We start from the raw sequence: 14,549 nt of genomic DNA, 5'->3' as shown, positions 1-14,549 counted from the left end.
GCAGTCCACAGTAGCTGGACGCCGCGTGGAGTAAGTGTAGTTTTCATAGATGTTTTTTGCAACGTTTGCTTAGGTATGATGAATGGTGGAAATACATGGTGCTGTGAGTATTTTCAGGGTGGTGTTCGGTGTGAAGAGTTACCTTTTTATCCTGTTCTCTCATTCCTCTCGAGTTCTGCAACACTTGCAGCCACTGGTGTGTGTCTATCACTTCTCTGCACACCCGCAAAGCATCTATGCTAGCCCAGCTGGGCCACTGGCCATTTCTAACAAGAGGAGGGGGCCATCTGGGAACTCTCACACAACACATGCTAGCATACACTTACACAAACATGCATGAAGACTAATACACTGGCCTAAATGTAGTAGAACTTAATACTTAAAATTATTATTATTATTATTATTATTATTTTTGCGTTGTATATTATTAAAAAGTTTAAAAAAGAAGCTTAGTTTAAACACTTACTGGATGTCATATGTTATATACACATAGTGAAGATCAAAATTAGAGAACAATCTATAAATGTTAATCTTCATCACTCAAAATTCCTCATATTAGCTGTGGGTGTACCACATGTTTGACAAAACCACCAAGGCATTTCAACAAAAACCTTTATTTTGTAGAAAACACAGTAATCAAAATTAGAGAACAGAAACCACTGTTGCAAAAAAGAAGATTACAACTAAAATCTTGGAGGGTTACAGCTGTCAGAAATTTGTAGCAGGTGTAAAGGCCCTTTCTTTGAATGACTTCAGCACATCTGCGACCACAGAACATCACTAGATTCTCACACTGCATTGATGTGATCTGGGTCCACTCTGTTTCATAACTATCTGTGGTTTCTTAACTATGGATTTTCCAGAGATTTTCAGTTGGGTTTAGATCAGGACTCTGGCCCGGACATTTCATTATTTCAGTGTTCTTAGCTTCAAGGAACCACTTCACCTGTTTTGCAGTGTAGCAGGGGCATTGTCTTGCATAAAAATAGCAGGCTGATTGGGAGATGCGTGCAGATAGGGAACCGTACGTTGCTGAAGGAGCTTCTGATAAATATTTGCATTCACACTGCCTTGTAGGTTCAACTCCTGCTGCAAAAAAACATCCCAAACTATCACTAGAAGTGAACTTTGAACCAGTTATCCTCTATCCATACAACATGCTCCTCAGCAAAGGTAAGCTTAGCCTTTTGATTCTTTCTGCTGATGAGAGGCTTTATCACTGAGTGCATTCACTTTCAGTGTGACTTCTCTTAAACATGCCGAGACAGATCCTTACTCTGTTCAGCGCTGAACAGGCAAGCAATTCCAGCTGCAGTGTTGAACCGATTTCTCATTGAGAGTCTCTGCATTATCCTATCTTCTTGTGCATTTGTCTTATGTGGATGTGACTTGAATGAATTAGTGTCATTGTATTCCTGCAATAATTGAGAAATCAGATTTGGAATGATCATCTTCTCTTGCAATGATTGAAAGGGTCATACATTTAGCTTTCATCTAGATAACTTCCTTCTAGTCAACTTAGAGCGACCTGACATCTTGCAATCTCAATGAAAATTGGAGGAATGCTGCCAGTTAAATAGGGTTTGTCATATAATTAAGGAAATTAGCACCAGGTTATTTATACTGTGCTTCAGAGGAAAAGCCTCTTTTTTTATATATATATATATATATATATATATATTAACATTATTTTGTCTTAACTGCCACTTTTGATCAATTTAATGCCTCCCTGCTAAATAAAAATATTAATTTCTTCTTTAATCCTCTGGGCCTCTTCTGTCATTTTTGACCGAATAATTGTATGTTTTGAAATTTTTTAAATCGTAGCTTCATCGGAATGAGATGACACTTGGTGACATTTGTTGCATTAGCTATGTGGGCTCACAAAAAAATAACTGACATGATTTGGATATGTTAAAGGGTCAAAAAAATAAATAAATATATAGTCACACTTGGCTCCCATCGCGGTCAAAAATGACCGACATAGGAAATGAATGGGAGATATGAAAAAATGCAATAATTCAGAGAATCTTTTGGTGGTATAAGCTACAAATCAACCACTGTGCTGAAAAAAGTGTTCAGCAATCAAGGAGTGATACTCTAAAATATCAAGAGTGCAAAACTGACACCCACGCACACACACACACACACACACACACACACACACACACACACACACACACACACACACACACACACACACACACACACAGAGAGAGAGAGAGAGAAATGAACTAATAAGACCGCATCAGAGCAAATTTTGAGAATATGTGAAATAAAATGTATTCATTTTTAAGTTTTAATTTTTGTAATGCTACAAGATGACACAATTCTCACTTAAAAAAAGATTTAAATGCTTTCACTCTGTTTTAATGTGAAATGTTGCATTTATTGAAAAATAATAAATAATTAAATACAAAAAAATAAATTCTAGTGGAAAAAATCGTTCATTAAAATTGTATAAATATTGCATATTATAATAAAAACTACTCACAATTCTAAATAATAATCACAAAATATTACTGAACAAAAATGTATTTCATTGATTTTCCTGAAGAAAACAAAAAGATACTTTTTAAGGAGCCAAGTGTGACTCCTAAATGAAGAGGCCCAGAAGGTTAAAAACAAAATTGTATTGACCCTAAATGTTTGAACAGTAGTGTATATCCCACTTCTTGTTCATCACTACCATTTTGCTGTTCACACATGCATGGTGTGCCATTAACCAGTGCATAAACATGCCAACCACTGGAATTGCAGTATCTACAGGCCACTTATATGCAAATAAGACACATGGAAACGTTGATAGTATATCTCTACGACGGCTTCTCCATGTTTACTGGTGATCAGGAATGAGATCATGCAGTTAGGATTGCACAGACGCGTTTGTGCGAAGCTCTTAGGCGGCAACATCAGGGGAGGAATTACTGTCTACATGAATGGATGAAAGATGTTTTACACACGCCGTATGGAGAGTGATTTCACTACGGGCCTCAATCTGGATGAATCACAACAGAAATGCATTTTCAGTATGCTTGTGTGTGTTCCAGCTATGAATGAATGTTATCTGGAGAGCAGGAGTGAAAGTCAGAGAGAGTGTGAAAATTATACTGGCACATATGACCGGAATCGATCATAGATAAAAGGCATTTGTTCGTCGTAGTTTACAAGGATAATGGGCTGACAGGCAGCATGTATATAAATCAAACGGAATAAGGGCACGTGTCAAACAAACAGAGTGAAGAGCGACCGTCACCAGTCGACGCCTCACCCTGCTTTGCACACCGTTCTGTCTACCTCCCTGGCCAGTGTCAACACAATTAAAGCACTTTTCACATGACAATTAATGCTCATTTGCATACTCAATTGCACCTTTTTTGCATCCTGTCCTTTCAACATTGTGTGAAAGTCAGCGGTTGTCATGGAGACTAACCCGAGGGAAGGTACAGATAATTTGTCAACGTTTGTTTTTCTTGTGTAAATGCAGTTATTTTATAGGGTTAAGACCGTTTAGGTGGCTACTTTCGAAATGTAACGCATAAGAAATAATCTAAAATTCACCTTCATCGTTTCACTTAAAGTAAAAACTAGGGATGGTGTCTTGAACATTCGCTAATTAAATATGTATCTTGTTTTCCCACCTTACCTGCCAACTAACACATTCATCAGTGTATTAGCAGGTACAAGAGAAAATTGATGTCATATTTAACCCTGCAGTTATGATTTACAGACTGTCTGCAGAAAGGTCAAGGCCTTTCAAACACTTCTTAATTAGACATCGCCTTTCCCATTAATAATGCTTACATGGGCAAACTTCTAATGACTTGGTTGGATGAGGAAAGCCATATTTAAATCATTATTTTAGTCATTAAACACACCCCCTGACATAACAAAAACTCCACCATAGCTGAGAATGATCAGAGTGTTTCATAAATCAATTATGCTGTCATATACAGATACAGTTTTCATATCATTCAAAACTTTCACTGCAAGTTTTGAACTTTATAGTTGAGAAACTGATGGCTGAAACTAAGAATATAAAGGAAATTATAAAGGTCCTTGCATTCCTTTTATGTTAAGAGTCCAAATGCAAAGAAAAAAAACACATACAAAGCATTTAAAGCACAAGGTTGACAAAATGTGTTTTACAGGTTGAAAATTTGATTAACTGCATTTTAATAAATATTAAAAAGTGAAAAGTAAAGATTTTTTCTAGTATTTTAAGTTTGTAATTCTTTACTCTTTAGGATCTTGTGACTGGAGTAATGACGCTAAAAATTCAGCTTTGAAGTCACAGGAATAAATTACATTTTAAAATATATTCAAATAGAAAACAGTTATTTTAAATAGTAAAAATATTTCAAAATTGTACTGTTTTTAATGTACTTTGAATCAAATAAATGCAGGCTTGGTGAGCAGAAGAGACTTCTTTAAAATTTAAAAAATCTTACTGTTCAAAATACCTGGTATTTTATTATATATATATGTATGTATGTGTGTGTGTGTGTGTGTGTGTGTGTGTGTGTGTGTGTGTGTGTGTGTGTGTGTGTGTGTACCTGGTATTCATCACGTTATGGGGACCAAATGTCCCCACAAGGATAGTAATACCAGTAGATTTTGACCTTGTGGGGACATTTCTTAGGTCCCCATGAGGAAACAGGCTTATAAATAATGCACAATGATTTTTTTGAGGAAGTAAATGTGTGCACAATCTCCTGTGAGGGCTAGGTTTAGGTGTAGGGTAGGTGTAGGGCGATAGAAAGTACGGTTTGTACAGTATAAAAACCATTACGCCTATGGAATGTCCCCATAAAACATGTGTGTGTGTGTGTGTGTGTGTGTGTGTGTGTGTGTGTGTGTGTGTGTGTGTGTGTGTGTGTGTGTGTGTGTGTGTGTGTGTGTGTAATTGATTGATTTCTGAAGGATCATATGACACTGAAGCTTTGGCATCACAGGACATCTAAAAATACTTATATTTGATTGCATTGGACTACAAATCTCAACGCTTGGTTTCTGCAAACACATGATGCAAGACCTTTTTTCTCCTCTTATCTAACTTCACTTTCCTGAGCTATATTTTTAACAAAAAGATAACTTTTAGTGGATGACATAGTTTCCTCAATTTTCACCAAACATCTAACAAGCAGAAAGTGTCCAGTAATTTTTTAGCCATGTATAAAAAAATACATTCATTTATTCCCCTGCTGTTATATTTCAGGAAGTGGGTCCATCACATACCCTCCTATTAGAGGGTTTGAAGTTTGAAAACCTCTGATGTAGATAATGATCTTTCCATCTTCCTATATCCTACATCCATCCATGGCAACGAACATGTTCCTCTTAGCATTTCCCCGCCCCCACCTGACTCCACAACTGTGAGTTTCACCATGTAGCATGTATGTCTCCATATGCACAAATCAGACTAATCGTTGGGGGCATATGAGATTGTAGGAGTGAAGAGTCCTTCTCAACTTGATTTCTGACTGTTTACAGGACCTTGGTGTATTCAGGAAGGCCTAAAAAGTCCAACCTCAGGAGCTGGTTTGATATTTCATCACAAGCTGTGTCCAATTATCCACAGGGAGTGATATTTGAGTGAGTATGTATAAATATCCCATTGTGGATATACAGTAGAGCACAGCACACTCTGTTCTGTCACCTGTGCTACTGTGAACTCACAACTGGATCTGTCTCTCTCTCTGATTCAATCTCTAAAACCGTTGAGCAAAGGTCCACCGTATTCATCTTTAAATCCTTCCACCTCCATGATTTTCCCTCATATCTCTGTTCCTCTATTTCTCTCTCTGTATATGTCTTTTATCTATTCATCTCTTTCAGTTCACAGCTCTGTCTCTACTTTGGTTTGCCAGGGCCACTGTCACAAGGGCTTCCTCCCTCTCCTCTCCTGGTTTTCCTTTACACATCTCTCTGGCTTTCTTCCTTCATCTCTCCCCCCGGTTTCTCTCTGTCGCTTCTCTTTCATCCCAGGGTTTCTCTGTTCTTTATTAGTGCCGGCCATCTCTAGGCGCAAGATCAGTGATGTACCTAATGGCCTAATTAGGAGAATAAAACAGCACTCTACCAATACAATGGAAATGTCAGACCGCAAGCTATAATTTGACTTCCGAGTCGCTGAAAGGGCGCAGTGAATTTACCCTGGCGACGGGCATCGGCTCAGCTGGGCCTTTCTCTCTCACCTTTATCTAAATGTCAGTCAGGAATCAGCGGAGAGGAGGGCGGCCATGCCGAGATGGAGGATACGGGTGGTTAGATCCAACATTCACTGACTAAAGCGGTTTTGTTGATGAGCGAGCGGGGTTTCGCACAAAAAAAAGAAAAAAAAAAAAAAAATTACACCCGTAGTGCGTCCTCTGAGATGAACTCTCTCGCTGATTAAACACAGGTCACCATTCTCTTGAAAACTTTCTGGAGGATCGCTCAAGTGAGCCCAGGGTGCTTTTTGATCGTTTGAGTGCTTTGTAACTTTGACCGCTCTGAGTCTCGTGGGCTTGTGAATAACTGAATTAATAAAAGTGTTCACGGTAGACGTGTCGTGGTCTGACCTGCTCAGTGCCTGTGAAAATAAGTGCTCACCTGCATTACCCGTGGCCTTTGACTAGCTAAATGTCCAGGTTGGTTTTTGGCATCACAGATGAATAAATGGCGGCAAATGGCCAAAAGAATGACCCCTGAAACAACCGAGTGACTGAAGCAACAAGCAACTCGATGAAAGACAAGACAATATGTGAAAATGGCTCTTTCGTGTGCACATGACTGCATGGTTTCCCTTAGAAGTCGACAGGCTTTGACAGAGACAGAGACACAGAGGAGGCTGATTGATTTGCGACTGACCATTCTCTGAGCTCCACCCTTCTTTGTTACTGTTGCTAACTCAGACAAGCTCAGAACATTCTTTTAATGGAATGAACTGGAGTTTTCAGTCAGTGTAATTTTCTGTACAAACTGTCAGATATTGAATTGATGTTACTCTGATGTGAGTTCAAATGAATTTTGACTTTGCAAAGCATTGTTATTTTCAATTATGCGGCATCGTGATTAAAATCTGTGAAGACTGTAAATCAGAGTTTATGCAAACAGTTTTCACCATCATCTGAAAAGAGAAAAGGCCTCATTTGAAAGCGATTATTAATAACACTAGCGCAAATGAACACAACTCTTCCTATAGTTTCTGCAGCACATTTACTGTGGTAATGTGAGTTATTTTTTTACAGTCAAGTTACAATGACCTGAGTTAATACATGAATGAAATGTTAATAATAACTTTCCTTGAAGCAAATGTCAATGTTTTTATTAGTGCTGTCAAATTGATTAAACACATCATATATATATATATGAAATATTTACACATATACATATATATAAACAGCACAAACATATGCAAACAGAGACTTTTATTTTAGATGTGATTAATCGATTTGACAGCACTAGTTTTTATTAAAATTATATTTATTTAAAAATGATAATGACAGACACAAAACTTTTAGAAATTTGGGGTCAGTATGATTTATTTTATTTTATTTTTAAAATAAACTTTTTTTCTCTCTGAAATGATGCATTAAATTAAACTAATAACAGAAAATACTTTTAAATTGTTATAACAGATTGTTTTTGTTTGTTTGTTTGTTTGTTTGTTTGTTCCCACCCCCCCCCAAATTAATTCAATTCTTTTGCTATTTCTGTTCATTAAGGGATCCTAAAAAATGTAACACAGTTTTGACAGATTTTAAGTGGCACAACTGTTTTTAGCATTAATAATAAGATTTTTTTTGGTAAAAATCAGCATATTAGAATGATTTCTGAAGGACCATGTGACACTGAAGACTGGAGTATTGGCTATATTATATATAATATATTACAATGGAAAACATTTAATTAAAAAATAAATTCTGCAAAATATTACCGTTTTTTAATACTTTTGATCAAATAAATGCAGTCTTGGTGGGCATAAGAGACTCCTTTCAAAAGTATTTTAAAATCTCACCAACTCCAAACATTTGTAGGTAATGTGGTTTAATGCAAATTAATTTGGATTTTAATAATTTGCATGTTTAGTGTGCATGCACACAGATCCTCATTAGACTTTTTGGACCTAAAACCTCCACAAGTAATAACCTAAAACACAGTCTAATACTAGATGGCTGCTCTGTAAATTCGTCGTCATCAGTTAGGAACCTAGGCGTCCTATTCGATAGCAGTCTCTCCTTTGAAAGCCACATTTCTAGCATTTGCAAAACCGCATTTTTCCATCTTAAAATATATATCGAAATTACGACCTATGCTATCAATGTCAAATGCTGAAACATTAATTCATGCGTTCATGACCTCAAGGGTAGATTATTGTAATGCTTTATTGGGTGGTTGTTCTGCACGCTTAATAAATAAACTCCAGCTGGTCCAAAATGCAGCAGCTAGAGTTCTTACTAGAACTAGAAAGTATGAGCATATTAGCCCGGTTCTGTCAGCACTGCATTGGCTCCCTATAAAACATTGTATAGATTTTAAAATCTTACTAATTACTAATAAAGCCCTCAATGGATTAGCTCCTCAGTACTTGAGCGAGCTTCTATCGCATTATAGTCCCTCACGTCCGCTGCGTTCTCAAAATCTGGCAATTTGATAATACCTAGAATATCAAAATCAACTGCGGGCAGCAGATCATTTTCTTATCTAGCGCCTAAACTCTGGAACAATCTACCTAACACTGTTCGGGAAGCAGACACAATCTGTCAGTTTAAATCTAGATTAAAGACACATCTCTTTAACCTGGCTTACACATAAAACATTAACACATTCCTATAACTCAAATCCGTTAAAGGATTGTTAGGCGACATTAATTAGGTCAACTGGAACCGAAAACACCTCCCATAACATCTGATGCACTCGTTGCATCGTAAAAATAATGGCATCTACGCTAATATTAGTCTGTTTCATTCTTATTCCGAGGTCACCGTAGCCACCAGACCCAGCCTGTATCCAGATCAGATGGTCACTGCAGTCCCCCGGATCCAGTCCGTACCCAGCTTAGATCATGGCAACCAGATGAGCTCCAGAGACGGATCATCAATGAAGACCTCGCCAACCTAGACGGCCATCAGTGCCACACCACGGGATCCTGACGAGTTCTCTACAATCAGACATTGGTACAAACTGCTGGTTTCGTCTGGCCAGAGGAGAACTGGTCCCCCGACTGAGCCTGGTTTCTCCCAAGTTTTTTTTCTCCATTTCTGTCACCTGTGGAGTTTTGGTTTCTTGCCGCTGTCGCCTCTGGCTTGCTTAGTTGGGGACACTTTCCAGCGATATCGTATACTATTTGAACTGAACTGGATGATGATATCACTGAATTCATTGATGAACTGCCTTTAACTGAGAATTGATTATTTACAATAATGCGTTACTTACACACTATTGTGCTGTTTAAATACTGTGCAGTTGCTTTGACACAATCTGTATTGTTAAAAGCGCTATATAAATAAAGGCTCAGCTTGAAAACCAGCACAATAAAGTGTAAAAATTTACAAGCAAAACTAAATGTGATCTGACAGAATATTAAAAGAAAAAGTAATAAAGTCACTTTTTAAATGCTTACAGGAAGGAATCTGTTGGTAATATGATAACACATGTACATACAAATTCACAATATGCCTGAAAGATTACCAATATGTGATGACAACAATGAAATTACTTACTGCAAGTTACAATAACAGAAAAATCATGTTTTTAATGAGCTATTGATGAACTACAAATGCAATCACCATATTCAGAAACGGATATTAATCTGTCTTTGTCAGCTCAAACTTAAAGTGGCAACCTGCTATCTTTAATTTAGCAGACTTCAAAGCATCTCTTGCCTCTCAGTAATCTCAGTTTGTTTAAGTGACCCAACTGGGTGTGGACATTTGCGTTGTCCAAACAGCGAAAGACGGGCGGAGTGTTTGAAATGTGTTTGGAAACAGTCATTGTTTTTCTGTCTCGTTTGCTTGAAAGAAGCCAAAGCACGTAATTTCAGTGCCATTAGTGGCACCAGACACACTTCACCTTCAGTAAGATCTTTCCAGCACACATAATTATAGCTGTGACATACAGCCGTCCCTCTCAGCTGGCTCACAACAGCACACACCAAAGTGAAGTGTCCACTTCTTTGACACCACATGAACATATGTCTATAAACACTTGTGGGACAACACAGAGGTGCACAAAGATACACATTATCATTAGATGAGCCTGCCTGTGTCCATGCATTCACGTGTGTACGAAATGAAATGTTAATGTGTGTGGGAGCGTGTGTGTGTGTGTGTGTGTGTGTGTGTGTTGAGAGAGATTAACATGTTGAATTATTCATCCTCTTGTTGGAGTTAATAACAGTGGCGTATCAGGGGGATCGGGTCTGATGGTTGTTTGTTCTATGATAAGCTGACGGAGCTCTTATCTCATGGGCCAGTGCTAAATTAGGCTGCTTTTTTTCCCCGATTCAAATCTCTAATGCCTGCTTTGCCGTCTCCCCCATACCAAAGAGTCAAAGCTCACCGTGGACCAGAATCGAAATTAGGCTGAAATTGAAGTCAAAGGGCAAAAATGCATGCGTGCGGCTGTGCGGTACGTCAAAATGAGTCAGCAAGGTATGTGTGTGTGTGCATTTGTGTGTGCCTGTCTCAATTTTTCTGACAGTAAGCAGGTACACCGTCTCATTAGTACGGATTACTCAAAGCACTTCCTGCTGCCTGTGGCTTCATTCACAAGTGTGACTCCTGTGCGTCTGCGTTTTACCTCCCTGCTTTCTTTTCTGTCAATGCATGTGCGTTTGTTTGTCCTGTCACTGTCAGACCACATACGTCTCTGACCACAAGGCGAGACCCTTAATTCCGAAGTCTGTCGTGCTTCAAAGTGACATGCATTAATTACAGACTTCTAAACACCTGAAAGGCAAAAGGACGGTAGGCCTCACGTTCCTCTAAAATTGCTGTCTGGACAAGGAAATGTCCAACTTCATTGCGAAACAATCTCGCTGAATGACAAAGCGCTCATTTTCATGCTATTAATGGTGGCAAATAATCCTCTCGTTCCTAGTTATACAGAGAGGAAACAATCCTTTTTTTAATGGAAAAGTGTGAGGCTTCTATTCTCTGAGCGCAGCTGTGCAGGTGAACTAATTTCCGAGTGCTGTACCTGTAATTCGTCTGAGGAAATGAGGAAAGTCGAGTCTCTGAATTTAAATAATCTACATCTTGAGACAAAAGGACCAATCCGCGCTTGGCAAATGAACAGTCCATCAGCCAGTTTAACACACTCAGTCGAGTCGCATTGAAGGGGGACTGAATCATGTGGCTTTGAAGAGAATCCCCTTCAATGCAACTACTCAGTTAAAGGGCAAGTTGGAGTTTTAAAAAAGTTGGCTGTATTAGGGGTTCAAGCACGTAACTGTTAGAATGGCTAAGGATCAGCAATCTCCACATAAAACTGATCGGGCAGACCAAACCGAAAGTCGTGGAGACTTGAAACTTGGGGGGATGGTAGTACTCACGCCATCTACAATGTCGCCAAGGCTCGCCCCAATCGGCCTGACGGGGGCGCTACAGTGATCAAAAGTATGAAATAACTCATAACTCCTCAACCGTTTGTCGCAGGCTCATGTGTCTTACGTTGTTGAACAACACCTTGGATTCGTCCATCGCCCTGCAATTTATATTTAATTTATATATAATTGCGGGTATTTTGCAATTTAAAAAAAAAAAAAAAACTTTTTGTGAACTAGTCGGTTTTTCACCAGATCAGAACCAAACCAGTGCAGGAAGATTCTCTGGAGAGTGGATATCAATAATCATCAAAATAAAGTTGAAGTTTTGACCCTCCGCCGCAAAGGGATGCCAAAACGTTTAAAAGGGGCTTTTACTAAAACGGCTATAACTTTTGAACGACATGAGATATCTTTTCCAAACACACAACGCTGAATAGATCTGAATCTGAGGTCACATGGAAAAAGTCACAGAGCTTGGCCACTTGGTGGAGCTATAAGAGGGAATAAACATCGCATTTTTCTAGGGTGTAAACAATTGTATATTGCGTGTCTTCTCACACATAAGCATGATATTCATATCATACAATAGACCTCCTCATTCTGAACAACTTTGCCTCTAGTACCAGTTCTGTCAATCAAACCGTTTGTTAAAGGATTTGGAAAATGTAAAAAAAAATAAAAATAAATACTATTGCAAATTAGTTCTAGGTTTTTCGCTCAATCTAGAAAAAAAAAAAAAAACACTACAATGCATCTCTTTAGGTCAGTAATTATAAAAAAAAAAAAAAAAAAAAAAATCATTTAGCCTTTGAAAAGCTATAACGGGTCATTTAGAAAAGGGGCCTAGCCAAATATACCCAAAAGCCTATAAAGCCTGAATGAAAACTCAAAACCTCACAAAACCTGGTGAGCATATGTGACAGGTGATTCTAAACAAGCATGCAACATTTTAGGGAGATTAGACCATAGCTGGCACTACAACACTCATAAAAAAAAAAAAAAAAAAAATCTATTGTTATATATAACTTTTTTTTTATAGAAAACTTTCCAAAGAATAAAAAGGTAATTGCGACTCTTTATCTCACAATTTTAAACTTTTCGTCTTTTTTCTTGCAACTCTTAGCAAAGACATCTGAATTGTGAGATATAAACAGAATTGCATATGTAAACTTTTTAATTAATTAATTTAATTATTTAGCAATTCCAAAATTTACATCTCATAATACTGATTATTTGAATACTGAGTTTACAGTCTCTCAGTTCTATTTTTGTTTCTACCACAGAATAATATATATATATATATTCTTACAATTCTAACTTCTTTCTTGCAATTGCAAGTTACTGTTCTTCTCAGAATTCCAATGGCAGTTTTGGCTTTTTGCTTGTTTTACATAATCCGGTGAAGTTTAGCTAACAAATAATACACATTTCTTTATTTACATATACGTAATAATACAAAGCTGTTTGAAAATCAGCAAACTTACTCTTACCCTGTGGCTGATGGATTGTACATTAGCAAAGAGCTGGTTGTTTTTTGTCTCAGGATGTATTTATTTATTTAATTAAAAAACATTTTTACATTCATAGACTACACTTTGCTCATGCCCTCAGACAAAAAAAAATGTTTTAAAATTTTGTAATATTGTAAGAGAAAAAAAAAGTAACTATTAATAGTAACTGACAGCAATCAGTTTACAATGCATTTCTAAAACTCCATATAGTTGAGTTCTGAGTTCTTTTCAGTCCAAGGCTACAAACATGTAGATCAAGGCTAACAAACTTGTTCAGATCGTTTCTTTTCAACCTACCGTTAAATATTCTTGAGTTTTTACAGCCTTAGTTTAAGATAAAGTGAGCAAGGTTTGAAAGCCTGACTCACTAATTGCTAACCCCTGACTGTGGGTTAGCAGAAAGTCTTGTACTGAATAAACTGAACAAAGTGTCAAATGTCTCTATACCGCTTTGAGTCGGTTTTAGCTATACTGCGAAAGTGTATATTGGGGCACAGGTCTGACAGCATATGCCTTTAATACACTTTTTAAGAAAATTATTTTTACATTACATAAGACCAGAGAGCAATACTGGGTCTTTTTGTGACACCAAGAGTTTAACCAATTAGAAATTAGATACAGGAGTGACATCACTATCATACCACCACTTTTGCTGGGTTGCAGCTCTTCGACATTTAATTTAAACAGTTTATAGACAATATCTCTAAACTAATATTTGAAACATATGAGTTATTGTCAGTCTTTGCTTCACTACTAAGTTTGAAATACACTTAAATTTCATAATCTGAGGTTTCTATGTTTTTGATTGCCATTATTAAAAATATATCCACTAAACAACACAGTTCAGTTCTGGTTTCTGCATTTCAGCGTCTGTGTAATTCGAAACCTGCATTGATGATGTAACCAGATGGTGAAATTGCTTAGCTGTCTGTTAAAGAAAGAAAAAGTACAATGGTAAGCACACTTAGTTCAATTTATCTCCTGTCCACCGTGTATACAGTTACGTGTATTAGTTTGGCTCACAGTGGGTGTAATAATTATTCCTCTTGTGACCTCTAGATGCCGCTAAGAGCACAATGAACATTTCCTGCTGCGCTCTAGTACAGCGGCGTTTATGGATCTGGGATTTCCCCCCCTCTTTCTGCTACTTAGTGCCCTCATGACAGCGTGATAAACTACATAATATCATTTCACATGGTGTGTTGATGCAGATGATCCCTTTTAAATAAAGTAGAGAATGATTGAAAACCGCGCTGAGTCGAGACATTTCGCCATAAATGACTCAGTTGTGCTTGCTATCGCAACTCTCATGCGTGACGATTGTGTTTGAGTTTCAGGCAGAAGGATAATGTCCTTTAATAGTACGTTGACACCGGTAACGTCTGCGCGTACTTAATAAGAAGACTATTTTAAAGGTGGATGTTATGTTAATGTCATTTTTATTCTTCATAAAAATGTTTTTCAGATAAGGGGTATGAGGAAGCAAGCACCTGCACGAGGTATGC

Source organism: Garra rufa, chromosome 16, assembly GCF_049309525.1.
Source record: "Garra rufa chromosome 16, GarRuf1.0, whole genome shotgun sequence".
NCBI lineage: Eukaryota > Metazoa > Chordata > Actinopteri > Cypriniformes > Cyprinidae > Garra > Garra rufa.
The sequence above is the reverse complement of the archived record's forward strand: the minus strand, read 5'-3'. Positions refer to the sequence as shown.